General features: G+C 33.5%; 1 protein-coding gene and 1 non-coding gene across 2 annotated transcripts in view; one reads left to right on the forward strand and one right to left on the reverse strand.

The window, feature by feature from the left end:
- LOC113399906 (secretory phospholipase A2 receptor-like) overlaps positions 1 to 15,694 on the forward strand; it is a 311,961-nt gene that overhangs the window by 49,082 nt on the left and 247,185 nt on the right. The window lies entirely within an intron of this gene.
- Trnar-ccu (transfer RNA arginine (anticodon CCU)) lies at positions 15,336 to 15,408 on the reverse strand. The gene has a single exon. It is a non-coding gene; the product is annotated as a tRNA-Arg (tRNA).

A 15,694-nucleotide genomic window follows, 5' to 3' on the forward strand; every position in this document is an offset into this window, starting at 1 on the left:
GTATGTGGGACTCCCCGGAGCCCTGGACGCCGAGTGCGCCCAGGTACGCCGGGTTTACCCACTAAAAAACCAGCATTACCCTCTCCGTCTTTATGCGGGCGCCACGGGATCGCTTGCGCATGCTACCGTGACACCCTGACGGTCGGCCCGCCTATGCGGGCCTCCAGCACCTAGAGGGGGTTCTCGGGATACTGAGACCCCCCCTAGTCCCTGCGACGCCTATTGAGGCGGGGGGAGAAGTGGCGCGTAGCGCTTCTTCCTCCTCCCCGGTCGTCTTCGGCGGAGCGGGTCTGCAGCGGCATCCTCTTCCCGCTCCCGCTCCGCGGCTTCCTTCTGCGACATCACGTTTTCGCAGAAGGAGCGCATCTCCGACCAGCACGTCTCGCTACCGAGCATTTCGTTAACGATGCTCGGAAGCGAGAGGTCTCCGCCCATAGTCGCCGCCAGGGTGTGCCTCTGGGGCCCCCACGCAGCACAGTCGCGTGTGGTGCGCCGTGTCGACTGGCGCACCACACTCGTGACAGGAGGGTGACACCTCCCGCCCTTCTTCCTCTCGATCCAGCGACTCAAGTGCGGACGAATCGTCTCCACTGTCGCCAGGCCCGCCGTGGGTGACCCCAGGTCCTCCTCCCATCGGGCGATCAGGGCTCGCTGGGCTAGATCCGCCCGACTTCCGCCGATCCTGGACGGTCGCCGCGGTCCCTCGCCTCGACCCGGAACTGGTACACTTCATCCAAGCACCTCCGCCTGGAGCTAGGTCAAGTATAACCCCTGTATCAAAAAAATATTGAGCTTAACGTACCCAACGGAGACATTAGAGAGAATATTTTCATTTCGCAACACATTCGATGATAAATTTGAATAGGTAACAGGGATCTTTAAAAAAAACTTCATTATCATCAAATCTCATTAGCTCAACAGTGTACGGGACGTGTACCGAGTGAAAGTCGCGGATCTGATCCTGACCCCTTGAACTAATGACGTAACCAACTCAAATAGAATATTGGTAATTGCTTTGAACAATTTTTTTTTTTTTTTAGTAAATGTTTAATATGTTTTGGCTTTCATTGTTCATTGTTTAATATGTTTTGACTACCGAATTTCATAAATAGTTCAGTTGTTTTGGCCGTGAAACAACAACAGACAGGCGGACAGATAGAGTTACTTTCGAGTTTATAATATTAGTATGGATTAATTAACAGAAACTCCATATAAGTAATTAAGCAAAGGTGACATCCTATCATCATATAAACCTTGATGCAAAATTAATGTTCTTTTAGACTATTTGTCCCCAATATCCCTAATGAAACTTTAAACTGATTCAACTAAAAGCGTATCTTATTTCATTATAATTTTTTTGTACATATTTTTACAGAGTTGACGGATCCGTGTCGTTCGTTATAATAAATAAAAAGTTAATAGCAACCAGCGGGTTACTACTTCAGAATAAAATGAAATATAAGAATGACTTAGGTATTTAATAATAATAATAATTAATAAAACTTAAATTTTACTAAAATATGTATTATTAACGTTATTATTTAGCTTGCTAGCATAATTCATGTATGTTTTTTAAATTGTTTAGTTAAATTTCGATAATTATTTTTATTTATGGAAACTATTTAAAGCCCATCCTTGCGTTAACACGAATAGATACCTACAATAATTTTAAGTTTTTTAAGTAAAGCACAATTAGTAATTGTAGCAAATGAAATGACCTGCAAATTTAATATCCAGCAGAATAATAATTAGCTTTTAGAATGGTTTTAAGTAGCAACGAATTATATTCTATCAAACATTAATAGAAACATAAGATGAGAATTGTTATATAAGTGTTTGATATCAGCAGAAGTCGCCAGTTTGCCGCCGGCTTGCGAAACTGCGCCCGCGCTTCTGTGACCGTTACGTTACGTCACGAACGCTTATGGCTTACTAGGGGGTAATTCAACTAATTTATTTCTGTTACGATACGTTACCAATAAAACACATCCGACTTCGATTATTCCTCACAAAAATAAACCTCAGCTGAATCGTAACTATGGACGAACTCTACTATTATTTCTCTAGTATTATTATTTATAATTTATAACGCTTACGATACGTGCCCCGTTCTGTACCAATCCTTCTTTTCCCTGCCCGTCTCCCAATCTTTCTGGGTCTGTGCTGCATGTCTTTTCCTTCCATTCTTCTCTTTTAATCGTCATTTGATCGCTCAAAACCATCTCCCTCATATCCCTCCTCACACACTCCATCCATGTCTTCTTAAGTCGTCCTCTTCACCTGCCTCCCTCTACGTTCATCTATTCTAATCCAACATCTATATAATAGAACGACATCTAGATCGTTATGTAAGTAGAATAGGAATCTTTGGCGATTACGTTTCGATTTGATTGCGGTACATTAACAATTTGTTAGTAGAATAGCCCCTACTTATGAGCTACATACGTATTATTATTCGGAATATATTATTAATCATTATTATTACTTTATTAGAAGCATCCTCATTTGTTTTTTCTCTTTAAATTTGAATAGCAAATAGAAATATGTTAGAAAGGTATTATGTTCCATTTATATTCTTTGTTTCTATTGTTTAAAACTAAATTATAGATCTAGACAGAAAACTATCGTAAAATAATATAAAAAAAATATATATATCCATTCTTTAAAAAAAACGATGTGATCTGATTTTGATTTCTTAAAACTTGTATGGAGTAGTAAATCATTATCCTAATATTAAATAAGTATAATAACTTTTTTGGTCCCTTACCTTGGGTTAAATATTTGTTTCACTGAATACGTGTAATTAGTAAACATATAACGGAACCAATTATTCGGTCCTTACTGTACCTTGATCTTTATGTATCTACATTCGTCTGAACGGTTGCCATTTAATTACCAATAATGTGAAAATAATTTAAATAAGTAAAATAGTTTCCGTTAAATGCTTTGAGGTATGTAATCAACATTCCGATGGAAGTAGATTCTACTGAATCCCGTTTATATAACATATATACTACCCACCGATACACTTAAGTTTAGATTTCGGGTTAATTGCACGATTTTATATACAAATACCTTTCACAAAGAATGGAATTTATATTCGGCTTCGTTCGCACGTGGGGATAGGTGTTACGTAGCATATGTTTTAAGTCTGGTATGGTATATTACTATAAACTATTCCAAATCCCTCCAGCCGTATTTGCGTAACAAACGTTTATTAGTTTCGCCTGTATCTATTTATATAACGGAATCTTTAACCTGATTTTCAAAAATACCGTTTTAGTTCAAAACGTCGGATTAAATTAAAACATTGCACACGGATCAAAGACCGATGGAAAGTAGAATAATTTAATAAGTTTATGCGTTTATGGTCAGAATGTGACCACCATTTGCAACATTAAAAAAATAAAAATAAAAAATACTGGTATTTCGCGTGTTCTTTTTAAAGTATATTATTAATGTCAAGTAACCGACTGTGTGTTTACAATATACGCTTGCTCGCTTAACCCGCATTTTGGCTTCCTACTTTTATGACCTCAAAACAACGGATTCTTTGGATTGATTTTGACATCAGACCTATGAATATTTAGTTATAAAAACTGAACTAAATACATATTCCGTATCCGCTTATAATACATTCTATAGAATATTTTCTTCATTACGAAACACTTATAGCAAAAGAAATTCAATTATTTATGTCAATTGAGTACCTAGGCGTTATACTGATTAATTTTATTTTAGGAAGGCAGTCTAACAAATGGGTCACCTGATGGAAAGTGATCACTTTCCCCCACAGCAAGGAATATAAACCACTTCTTAATCTGTCAATGACCACCACTACCACCTACTAGATCTAAGATTTTGTGCATGTAATACTTATCCACGGTGACTCAAAATTCGACCGGAATACAGCAATATAAACTTGGCTTGATTGCTGTTTGGCGGTAGAATTACTGGCAAGTGGGTGACCCACCCAAACAGGAAGATGAGCTGATCCGTTTTCATATTTTACTTGATATAAAATAATGAACTTGATTAGTAGTAATGATAAGGCAGGTCTATTTTACCCTTAGCATTATAATAGGTACAGATCATTCAAATATTCTTTGGATTTTGAAATATTCTAATATTAGTAGTATAACCACAGAGCTCAGACTAATGAAGGAGGTAACTATGTAAGGTGAGGTAAAGATAACGTACTATAAGATTTAACACACCATGTAGGTACTAGGTGTGAGACACGTCCACTAAAAACATTTTTTGGCCTCAAAAATTATAAAATACGGCTACCCTGAATAAATAGAATTAATTAATTTACAGAAAAAAATGTCGTCACCCGCAGCTACGCTCGCGTTTTCAGGTTTGGTTTGGTTCGTCGGATGTTAATTATAAAAAATTAACCTATATTTTTTCTTTGAGTGCAAGATTGCTTCATATCAATTTTATCAAATTCGATTCAGTGGCCTTGAATGTGTAACAGAAAGACATACGTACAGAGTAACTTTAGCATTTATAATACTGGTATAGATGACGCTCCTTTCTCGGGCAGCCGTGTAAAAAGGGATTTCTTGTAATTTTAACCATACAAAATAGAAAAATAAGTAGGTTGAAATTTTATGCTAAATGAATATATTATGGGTTTAAAATAAAAAATAGACGTGTCATATACTTATATATTCTTAGATAAGGAAAATAATATCGAACAATGGAGATTCTCCGCAGAGCCCACATATTAATATTTATCAACAGAAAATTACAAAAAACTGCGTGAATTTCGATTTTTAATTTTATAAAATCGTCAAATTATTATTTTTAGTAGTGCCATCTAGGTTATAGCAACGAAATCAAAACATATTCCATATTATTTAATGTAGTTGCTTATTACGATAGATGGCATTCGTTGTCTTTACAATTAGTTCTACAATTTTATACAAGATGGCGTTCTATAAGGTTACAATTTTTTATAAAATTATTTTAATAAACGTAGACAATACCAGTGACGGTCTAACGAGGGGCAGAAGGGGTATCTCGGTCCGGGCCTCCAGTCTTGGGGGCCTCCAAATGCATCCGCGACCCCCTTGATGGAATCCTAAACAAGATTTAAAAAATGTGCTTAGTAGGTACCTCCATAATTTCATCAAGATCAAAACATTACACTCGTGTAGAGTGTAATGTTTTGATCTTGACATCCATCTAGACATTTTACGCGGTACTAATATTCTTTTAACTTCGCTGAACGCGTCCAATACGCTGAGGGAATCTCCGTCCTTGTAGCGGGAACCTCTCCAGGAATACCAGAAAGAAAAAAGAAGAAAGGATAAGCGTTTTTTCAAATTAACATAAACACTTATTTATACACTCAAATGTAAACTGAAACTATTCGGCTCCCGACACCATTTAAGGGGATTGTTTCGGACCATGAGTTCGAGTGTTTCCCTATGCTGCGTTTGCCGATCCCTGGTCTACTCTGCTCCAACGGCCATCGGTTGATCTACATATACATATCACTTTCGTCTCAGGTTTTAATCAGGATTATCTCATTTCAGATTTTCAAAGACAGCATCGCAACAACAGCGTCCCATAGCATGCTGACCGTCCCAGCCAGTAGGGTATTCTACTATGTTTGAAAAAGTATATCAAAATGTTGATTTTCCTAATAAAAAGCCACAAAAAAAGATATCTTTCAAAATAAATACGTCTTGTAATAAAGTTTAATTTAATGTTAATTAAACGTTATTTATTCCCGCAAAAACGCTGTCAGTCATTTTGGTGACGTCACATTGATAAAAACAACAGTTATGTGTGTAAGACTGGCACTCATTCAACGTTAACAGTTATATTTGGTGTTTTTGGTAAAATAATGAATTACAATCGTTATCGTTGGTATGTAATGTACAAATACTAGCATTAAAACACCAGAAAAGTTGTTTATCAAATTCCCAGATGATATTGAAATTACAGTTTATGCCTATCTGACGTCATGGCGGCTCATGTTTAAGGTCACGTGATAACCAGACTCAAAACTCAAAACTTTTAATTTTAATCTAATAAAATAATAATGCGCTTTTATGACTCCAAATCAAAATATTTAAATATGTTTCTACATATATATCTTAACTATTATCAAATTTCGTATATTATTTTTCACTAACGAAAATATCCTATTATAAGAACATGTTTATTCAGGACAAACATACATTGCAAACATTAAAAATAAAATATACAACAAAATAAATAAAAAACCAAAAGTAAATTAAACATTAACTAATCACTGTAAGAAAACAACAATATAAGAATTAAAAAAATAAATATAAGAAAGACACAAATTACTATAAATTATGTAGAAGTAATATGATCTGGATCAATATATTTAAAAGGGCGGTACATAATAGTTTTGTTTTTAATTTTATTTTTTGTGATACATATTTCACAGGAAACATGCGTGGCCGCCAAATTCTCCTACGTATTCCACCATAAACCTTGTTTTTACTATTGTTAATTGCAGGGTAAGGTAAATATATAAGAACAGAATACGTAACAATAAAAGAAAATAAAATTATGAAGAAAAGTATGGACTTGAAACAGAAGGAAAAATTTATTTATAAATAAATGTAGTAAGATGTTTATATTTATATATGTACATTCCTGTCCTCCACACACTCAGGTCAAAAAAACTTATTTACGGAATGTGGACGGATTTTGCTTAACACGTTGAGTGCTAAGTCTCGATTCGAAGAATGTCCTAATTTGCGAAAGTAATACCGACCGGATTCATCGGACTCATTCCTGCGGCACTTATCATTTCTGACCAGTAACAATCACTTTTTCAGTAAATCATTTTTTCTGTGAAATATTGATTCATTATTATTAAAAATTTCTTAGTGGTCGGATTTTGATTAAATTCGTCACGATTACATTCTGGGTCAACAAATAAGATATTTAATATACGAAATTCCTCAAGAAGTTGAGATTTTCCAATAAAAAAGCGTATATTCAAAAAAACTAACAGACAAAATGTTATTATATTTCAATCAAATTTATTAATAATAAAATAAACAGTTAGTTTTTAATACAGCAAAATTAAATAACAACACACTCACAGATGCCCTAAATTTTATAAGGATTGAATCGTACACCACGATGCCCCATTATGGATTGGTGAATGTTTGAATGAGCTAGGATTTCTTCCGACATTTCGCAGTATTTTCCATTCCAACACAAATTAAGCACAGTAAAACCCAGCGGTGCTTGTCCGGATTTATCCGGCGATCTTTGATTAAGATCCGCGTACTCTATATCTAGTGGGCCATCGCGGTTTTAATCGTATTTTTTCTATAGAATCGACATTCCGTCACGTAGATAGCTGAACACTTAATTGCAAAAAAATGATTCAAAAGTTCTCGTAACAGAGATAAATAGTTTAATGCATCTACATTTTTATTTTGATAATAAATATCGAATAAATCGTATACACTCGCATTTAATTACAGTCTGGGTAATAATAAATACAAGTCAATGTGTCGATGTATTTAATTAACATATCTTTTAAAATAGACTGGCTGATGTTTTCTTTTTTTATAACATTAGTAAGCGGACGAGTAAACGGACCACCTGAGAGTAAAACCACTGCTCATTGGTGCTTTAAGAAATTTCAACCATTCCTTACATCACCAATGCACCACCAACAATGGGATCTTAGATGTTATGTTCAAGCAAGCCAGTAGAATATGTGATGAAAGGGACGTACCTACCCAGACGAGCTTGCGCATAGCCATACCCCCAATCACACGACTTAAATGTGTTATTTATATTTAAATAAAGAATATTTTGATTTTGTTTGTTTCGATTCGAAAATAGAACAAATAAACAAAATTAATTATTATTTATTATTATTGGACGCTAAATAAACATAAACTATACGCTACACGCACGTAACGATTTTTTTTAAATGAGAAAGTAATATCAAAAATATATTTAAATAAGCTTAAACATATCTATTCCCATTAAAAGACACAAACACATTTACATTATTTTTTTAAATATTTAAATTGAAATCTACGTTTAAAAAGCTCTAAATCTGAAACATAACTTACGGGTTCTCGACGACCCTCTTCAGCAAAACAAGATAAAGCATTATTTTAACAAAATTATTCAATTGTAAGGCATTTATTGCTTGTTTGTGTTAAATGTGAAATCAAATTTTAAGGAATTTCGATAATTTAAATTGTGTTAGAAGATGAAGTCATTTATATGAAAAAAAAAAATTTAACTTTAGTTAAATTCGTTAGTATTTACCAATCAATAAATAAAATAAAATAAAAACTAAACCTTCATAGTAATATGAGAAGTTGAATTGTTACGAAGTATTAATGGGTCAACTGTAACTTATTTTATTATTCCAACTGTAGGCGGACTGAAAAATGTTTAACCTGATAATAATTTATCACCATCGCCCATAAATCATCGCCTAATGTAAAAGGCGTGACTTCGATGCTGACTAGCCCATTGACAGACTGCGCTGCTACGAAACCATTCCGTACCAATTTAACAATTAGTTAATTGGATAAACATACATACATTCACACATTAACAACCTGTAAATATCCCACAGCTGGGCTAAGGCCTCCTCTCCTTTTTGAGAAGTAGATTTGAAGCATATTCCACCACGCTGCTCCAATGCGGGTTGGTGGATACACATGTGGCAGAATTTCGTTGAAATTAGACACATGCAGGTTTCCTCACGATGTTTTCCTTCACCGCCGAGCACGAGATGAATTATAAACACAAATTAAGCACATGAAAATTCAGTGGTGCTTGCCTGGGTTTGAACGCGTAATCATCGGTTAAGATGCACGCATTCTAACCTCTGGGACTCGGCTCTTTAAAGGGATAAAGTCATAGTCCTAATAAAAGGTACAATATTCTTCAAACGAAATAAGAAGATAAAAATTGTCTTATAGTAACTAACAATGAATCTAAACTCTGTGAGTTAAAAGTTATACTTTCAAAGTATTACAACCACAAAGAGCTAACTAACATATCAAAGAAACTTTGCAACTCGTTCCTATGCAAAGAATAAAAATAATTTCGCCGCATTATTGCGAACAACCATAGATGGGATATTACTGTGCGTGTGTTTAACAAGAGACTGTGGTTTAAGCGTACTTTTATTATATGCAGGACAAAGAAAAATGTTATGCATTGCGACTGAGTTGACATGAAAATGTTACTTTTTAGTAATATTTTAATATATTCTTTAGCCAAAATCAAATTTTTCGTTGGTGGTAGGGCCTTGTGCAAGCCCGTCTGGGTAGGTACCACCCACTCATCAGATATTCTACCGCCAAACAGCAGTACTCAGTATTGTTGTGTTCCGGTTTGAAGGGTGAGTGAGCCAGTGTAACTACAGGCACAAGAGACGTAACATCTTAGTTCCCAAGGTAGGTGGCGCATTGGTGATGTTAGGAATGGTTAATATTTATTACAACGCCATAGTCTATGGGCGGTGGTGACCACTTACCATCAGGTGGCCCATTTGCTCGTCCGCCTAACGATATCATAAAAAAAAAAAATCTTTATTCAAGTAGACTCATAAAAGCACATTTGAATCGTCATATTACAGTTTTGAATTAAATGTAAACCTACCACCGGTTCGGAAAGTAGATTCTATCGAGAAGAACCGACAAGAAACTCAGTAGTTACAGGCAGAGTTATAGTTAGAGTATGTCAATGAAGTACAAATAAATTTATATGTGGGAGATAATAATTTTTAATCAAGTTCCGATCTTATAATACGGTTGTGCTATTGACTGAAAAGGACAAGTTGCTATAAAAAGGCTCAACAGATGTCAACAGATCAGAAGTGTTTCAGTGTTGAACACGGCACAATCGGTGCTCTGAACTGTTTTTTCGGCGATTAACCCAGGTGAGCGTATCTTTGTACTTATTCTGTAATTAAACTCAATTATTCTAATTATATCGAATTCATTGTAATTAGTGTTTAAGAATAAGTAGAATTTATTGTTATTGTTTTAAATATATACATTGTTTACTTATAAATTGGTTTTACTATTTATCTTGTCACCCATACTCCGATATATATAAGTATCTATATCCTGTCTAGAGGTCAACAAATATCTTTTTCATATATCATATATGCCTTATTTTTTCAATGTGTTTAGACATGAGATTTTTTTTCTTAATATGTAAAATTAATTATGATTGTATTAACAATAAATATCATCTATTGAAGCATTCTTATTTTTCAATGAAAAGATAATTTCTATTCGTTATGGTCTAAGGAATAGTGCTATTATGTGTGGTAAAGTTACTTAGTAGTTAGTCTTTATATTATTTTATTTAAAAAAAAAACAATGGACTATGTTCTTTCTTTTTTTTAAAGTATCAATACATAGCACATCATATGAAATTAATTTCATATAATGGTGATGAAATAAGTGGTGAAAACTTAACACACGTATAAAATTATTTCGCCACTACAGTATTATTAAATGTTATTGATTCATATTTCTTAATATAAGCCAAGGTACACATATTAAAAATAATACGCCACACAAAAGCTATGTAGTAATCGCCTACTAGGGATTCCTTCCAAACGACCTCTGGGGTTTTTAAAATTAGAATTAGGGTCGTTATGCAATATTTTTGTAGTAGAAAAGGTTTTCTATTGGCTACGGCCATCGAACCTGAGTGCGTTATTAGGCAATAACGCCCTTATATTTGAACAATCAACCGAACATATAACATAGCATAGAGTATAAAAGTCAAAGTCGAAAATACAATGCTAAATTTTCTAGCGTTGTTGCCGTACACTCTAAATTACGTCATTCAAAGATACACTTCCGAAGGAAGTTTGTATACTGTTTGAAAGATAAATCAATCGTTATTTTACTTGTCAAAACACTCTCGCGGTTGATTTTATTTATTCTTCTTTTTTTTTGACCACCTATAATGATATTACTGAGCAATGTTATTATATATAATTTAAACACATAGCATACAGTAGTACCTAATGCTTTGAAAAAATAAATTGCTATTAAATGTATCCTTTTTAAAAAATATATAAAAACGTTTTTAAAATCTCTCAAAGCGTTTATGTGAGTGCGCACTCCCAGCGAGGGAGGCCAGGCTACATAGGAGTTTCCAGTGGTATGAGGTTCACTCGGTGTCTTGTATCAATGTCACCGGCGTTCGTTGCCCGACTAGAGGTCATCGGTGTTACTTTTGATTACTGTAACAGGTGCTTCTAAATCCAGTTTTAAAGACTATAGTTATGGCCTGACGTAAATTAACTGGAAATGTGTTCTGTACGTTATTGTTATACAAAGATTTTTCTAAGACTCAAAAACGAGAAAAATCGTAGTTATAATCATTCATCTTTTATATGATCCAATTCGTCGATTATTCTTGAGTTTTATTTACAAAAATGATCCACTTCTAATTTAAAGTGAATTATCAAGACTATCCTTCGCGTCGTTGGCGGAAAATCTGAATTAAAAGCATGTTACTATAATGAGTTTTAAACATAAGACGCTTTCTAATAGATAAGACGTAGATTATGACGATAATTTGCCTTGGTGTGCAAAATATAATCTAAGTACGTCTTAAATTTAACATTGCAAAATATAGAATAATACCTAATTTTAAGTCTCCAGGTATTTTAAATTTGGATAAACCTTTTCTTTGTAATATATATAGTATTCCAGACTACACTCTCAATTTGTACCAAATTTCATTCAAACTCGATCAGAATTTGCAAAGCGATACGCATTTCATCGTCGGGTATAAATCTTTTGTAAATAGGTTTAGCAGTTTTGTCAGTTAGGCCTTACAAACAAATATATTTCATCATAGACGATGTTCTACACTACGTAATTATAGTAAATGAGCAATTATTTGTGCAACTCGTTAACTAAATACAGGTACGGTTCGCCAGATTGGTTTATGTTTATGGTTATTGTTAAGCTTCTAGCTGTTCTTGTATAAATTTGTATATCCTATAATTATCTCAAGTAAACAGCCATTAAATCACAAAAATATATTCTCATATTAGACTCTGAATACCCATTAAGACTAACGTTCAACTATAACTTCTGTAGAGTTTATAGATATGTTATCGATCCAGCATTAGACGGAATCTTTTGTATAGTATAGAATTACTCAAAATAACAGTCTATAAATGCTGGGCCAAGAGTTTTGAGTCTAAGTTTTTAGGTTATTCCACAACTGTTGGTTGGTACGCGTGAAAAATACACGAATATACAATACACATGGGATAATTTCAATTGTCACATAGAGATTACGTCACAATGTTTTCATGCACCGTTGGAAATGAAGCGAAGTGAATTAGGAAAACAAATGAAGCACATCAAAACTCATAACTTCTTGACCGAGTTTTAATCCGTAGTTTCCTGTTAAAATTCACATGTTCTGTGATTATAATATCTTCCAATGAAACGGCAAATATGCTAGTTAAGCTTTTCCTTTTACTCTCGTTGTGTTTTCAGCATAATGAAAAACACGACGAAGCTAATGTGTATTCAAATGAGACGGATAACGTTCCAAAATGAAATATAACCATTTCAATAACGCTTGAAACAATCTTACGAGTTAAGAAAATACCAGGTATAAAAAATATTCAATGAAATTAGACAAGGTTTTCCCACGGTTTCCTTGGCTGTCGAGTTCGATATGAATTATAAACACAAATTAAGCACATGAAAATTCAATTGTGTTAGTCTGGATTTGAACTGGTTGAGATGCACGCTTTCTAATCACTAGGTTATCTCGGAACTATTTTCTAAGGATGATGCACATTTCTGTGCCATATAACGTAGATATGGCACAGAAATCAGTTCCCGCAAAGACGGCTATTCAGAAAAGTGCAAAGGAATACATGCTCTAAGCGAAGGCTTTAGGAGCTACATGGCAAACTTTTAAATGCCGATCTGCTTATGAGGGTTTCTCCACAATTAAACCTGAATATTATCTATTTACTGGGTAGTAAGGATTTGTTCCACTTGGTAGACACCAGTCGTCACAAATTCCCCCGCCAAACAACAATACCTTGTATTATTGTATCAAGTTGTCCGATTTGAAGGCTACTTTAGTGAGCCAGTCTAACTACAGGCACAAAGGACATAACATCTTAGTACCCGGTGGGGGCCTCTAACCATCCCATCAAAAATCCTTGAACCTTTGTTTGCACACTACAAGGTTTTGTGTTATCAATAAATTACATTTTGGAAAAAGAATATAAAAAAAAAACTGAATTTATTCAAATTTAATTAATGTTTTCGATTGATGATGATGATTACAGTCGAATACTAGTACGGGTACATATGTACATATGGACGTCATATGCGTAGATCGTCTTGTTTAATGTTAATTATTATTATTACCTTTAAAATATATATTAGATAATATTAGTACATAGTGATATAATATTCAATATATTGACATGAATTGAGACCCTCAAATACGGTATTAATATGAACTAATAACTGAGAAATGCAATCTTATATTACATAAGATGTCATTATGTACTTTCTGTAGATACTTTTTTTGACGATAGATTGTAATTTAATTTCTTTGAACTCGATCTCAATCAGTTGTGTTTTGTGTAAAGGAATTCCGATGAAATGTAACATGGCTGTTGGCCATTTTAATCATTTTTCCAAGAAACGGAAGCAAAATACAGATGTTTTTTCAAGAAATTCGGCTTTGTACATTTCACCTTTGCTTTTATATATGTATATTATAGTATTTTTTTTACGTTATAGTAGCATAATATAATTTGCATTATACTCAGCTCAAATAGACTGATAAACCATAATTGCTTGATATCGAATCATAAATCAGAAGGTTTAAAAGTAAAATAACGCAAAATTTTAATATCGAAAATATTTTCGTAGTTCTTGTATATACTACTACGTTTAAATATCTTCTGAAGTTCAGTTGAGATGTATTTTATCGATTCCCCCATCCTCTCTGAACATTTCAGTCTCCGGTCGACCCTGGCAAGGTCGCAGACAGACGCACAGTGCACGCACTGTCCGCGATAGTACCTGACCTCAGGCCGTTAAACTTTACGTTTTGGGTGTTATATTTATGTATATAATAAATATATTATGTTGTTCGGTAGGCGCGATGAGTATCCATATCAGATAGGAATCCGCGTATACGAGAATACAAAAGTCTATTAATATAGACTTATGACTATGACTTTGACTATTTTAACTTCATAGTTTAAAAATATTTTTGCTTTTTTATGAATTGTAAATTAATATTGTGTGTAAATACTACTGCTGACCTATGAAAGAAAAGCATTTGTCTCGTAATCCGTGACGCAGCTTCACAACATGAGTGTGTCAGAATTTATTGGTGCTTAATATGTATGATTGCTCACGATTTTTTTCTAAATTTATACAAACTCTTTGGAGTCTGGATTTTACTGTTTACCTTTGTTTAGCTCCACGCAATATCAATGTACTTTTAGAGATGAAAAGTTTGTAACTTTGTGTTTTTTTTTGGACTGTATCTATTACTCTACAAACCAGCCAGACTGTTTGATTCCCGCTTTTAATTGGTTCTTGTTTCGCCAACTGTGTTAGAATCAAAAGTATATAACGTATGAAACATATTTATGAATACCGCTTACTTAATAATACCCCTAAATACTATAATATTCGTCCAAAATTGGTACCATATCCAAAAAAATTATATTCTGCTACTCGTGGGTTACCATATAAAACAAAAGTAGGAATGTTTTTTTTATCTTTAAATATAAAAAATAATAGACGAATCTATATAAGAAAGTTATTCTATTCAAATACATTGTGATTTCATTTGTATGCTTATAATAACAGACACGTCGAGTCCGCGGCACATAACTTACGATTTTATTTTTCTTGATAGATTTCACTTACAAACCCTTAACGGTTTATGTACTAAAACTCAAAAGGTTGGTTTTTTATTGCGGTAATTTATAAATATATACAATAAAGATACAACCACATGTAGTATGTTATCTGAATATCTATAAAGAGACAGTTAAAATGGCGGAGAATAATTGCCAGTGATATTATGATAACTTACAACGACGTGTTTTCATTATATTATACTGAATATATTTATAAATAATGAATAATTAATTAAAGGTATTCTTGCAAAATTCTTTTTCATATAAACATCCAAAATAAGCAAAAGTTCCTTAAATCAATATTAATAAAGTAGTACTTGATTAAAAACATATTTTGTAGATGCAAAAAATAATACACACATTTAAAATTATATCTGCAAAATGAAGATTATTTTACCCCTGGTGGGACTCGAACCCACAGTCCCCGGCTTAGGAGGCCGATGCCTTATCCATTAGGCCACAGGGGCGACGACAATATATCAGAATTTATCAATCAGTATAGTAACCCCTAATATAAAAATAGAAATGTTTTTTTTTAATATTATGTTTTGATTTTGACGTTATAAATAAGTATAAGCATATTTTTACATCGACCAAAGTTTATTTAACTTAACACGTATTTCTAATAATATTATACGTCCAAACTTTTAATATTTTTATTTAAACAACTAATTATCCTTTGATGTTCACTCTAAATTAATGTGATAAAAAAAAGCAATCCTCAAGATTCAGAATTAACATCTTGTTTCGAAA

Source organism: Vanessa tameamea, chromosome 8, assembly GCF_037043105.1.
Source record: "Vanessa tameamea isolate UH-Manoa-2023 chromosome 8, ilVanTame1 primary haplotype, whole genome shotgun sequence".
Classification (NCBI taxonomy): Eukaryota; Metazoa; Arthropoda; class Insecta; order Lepidoptera; family Nymphalidae; genus Vanessa; species Vanessa tameamea.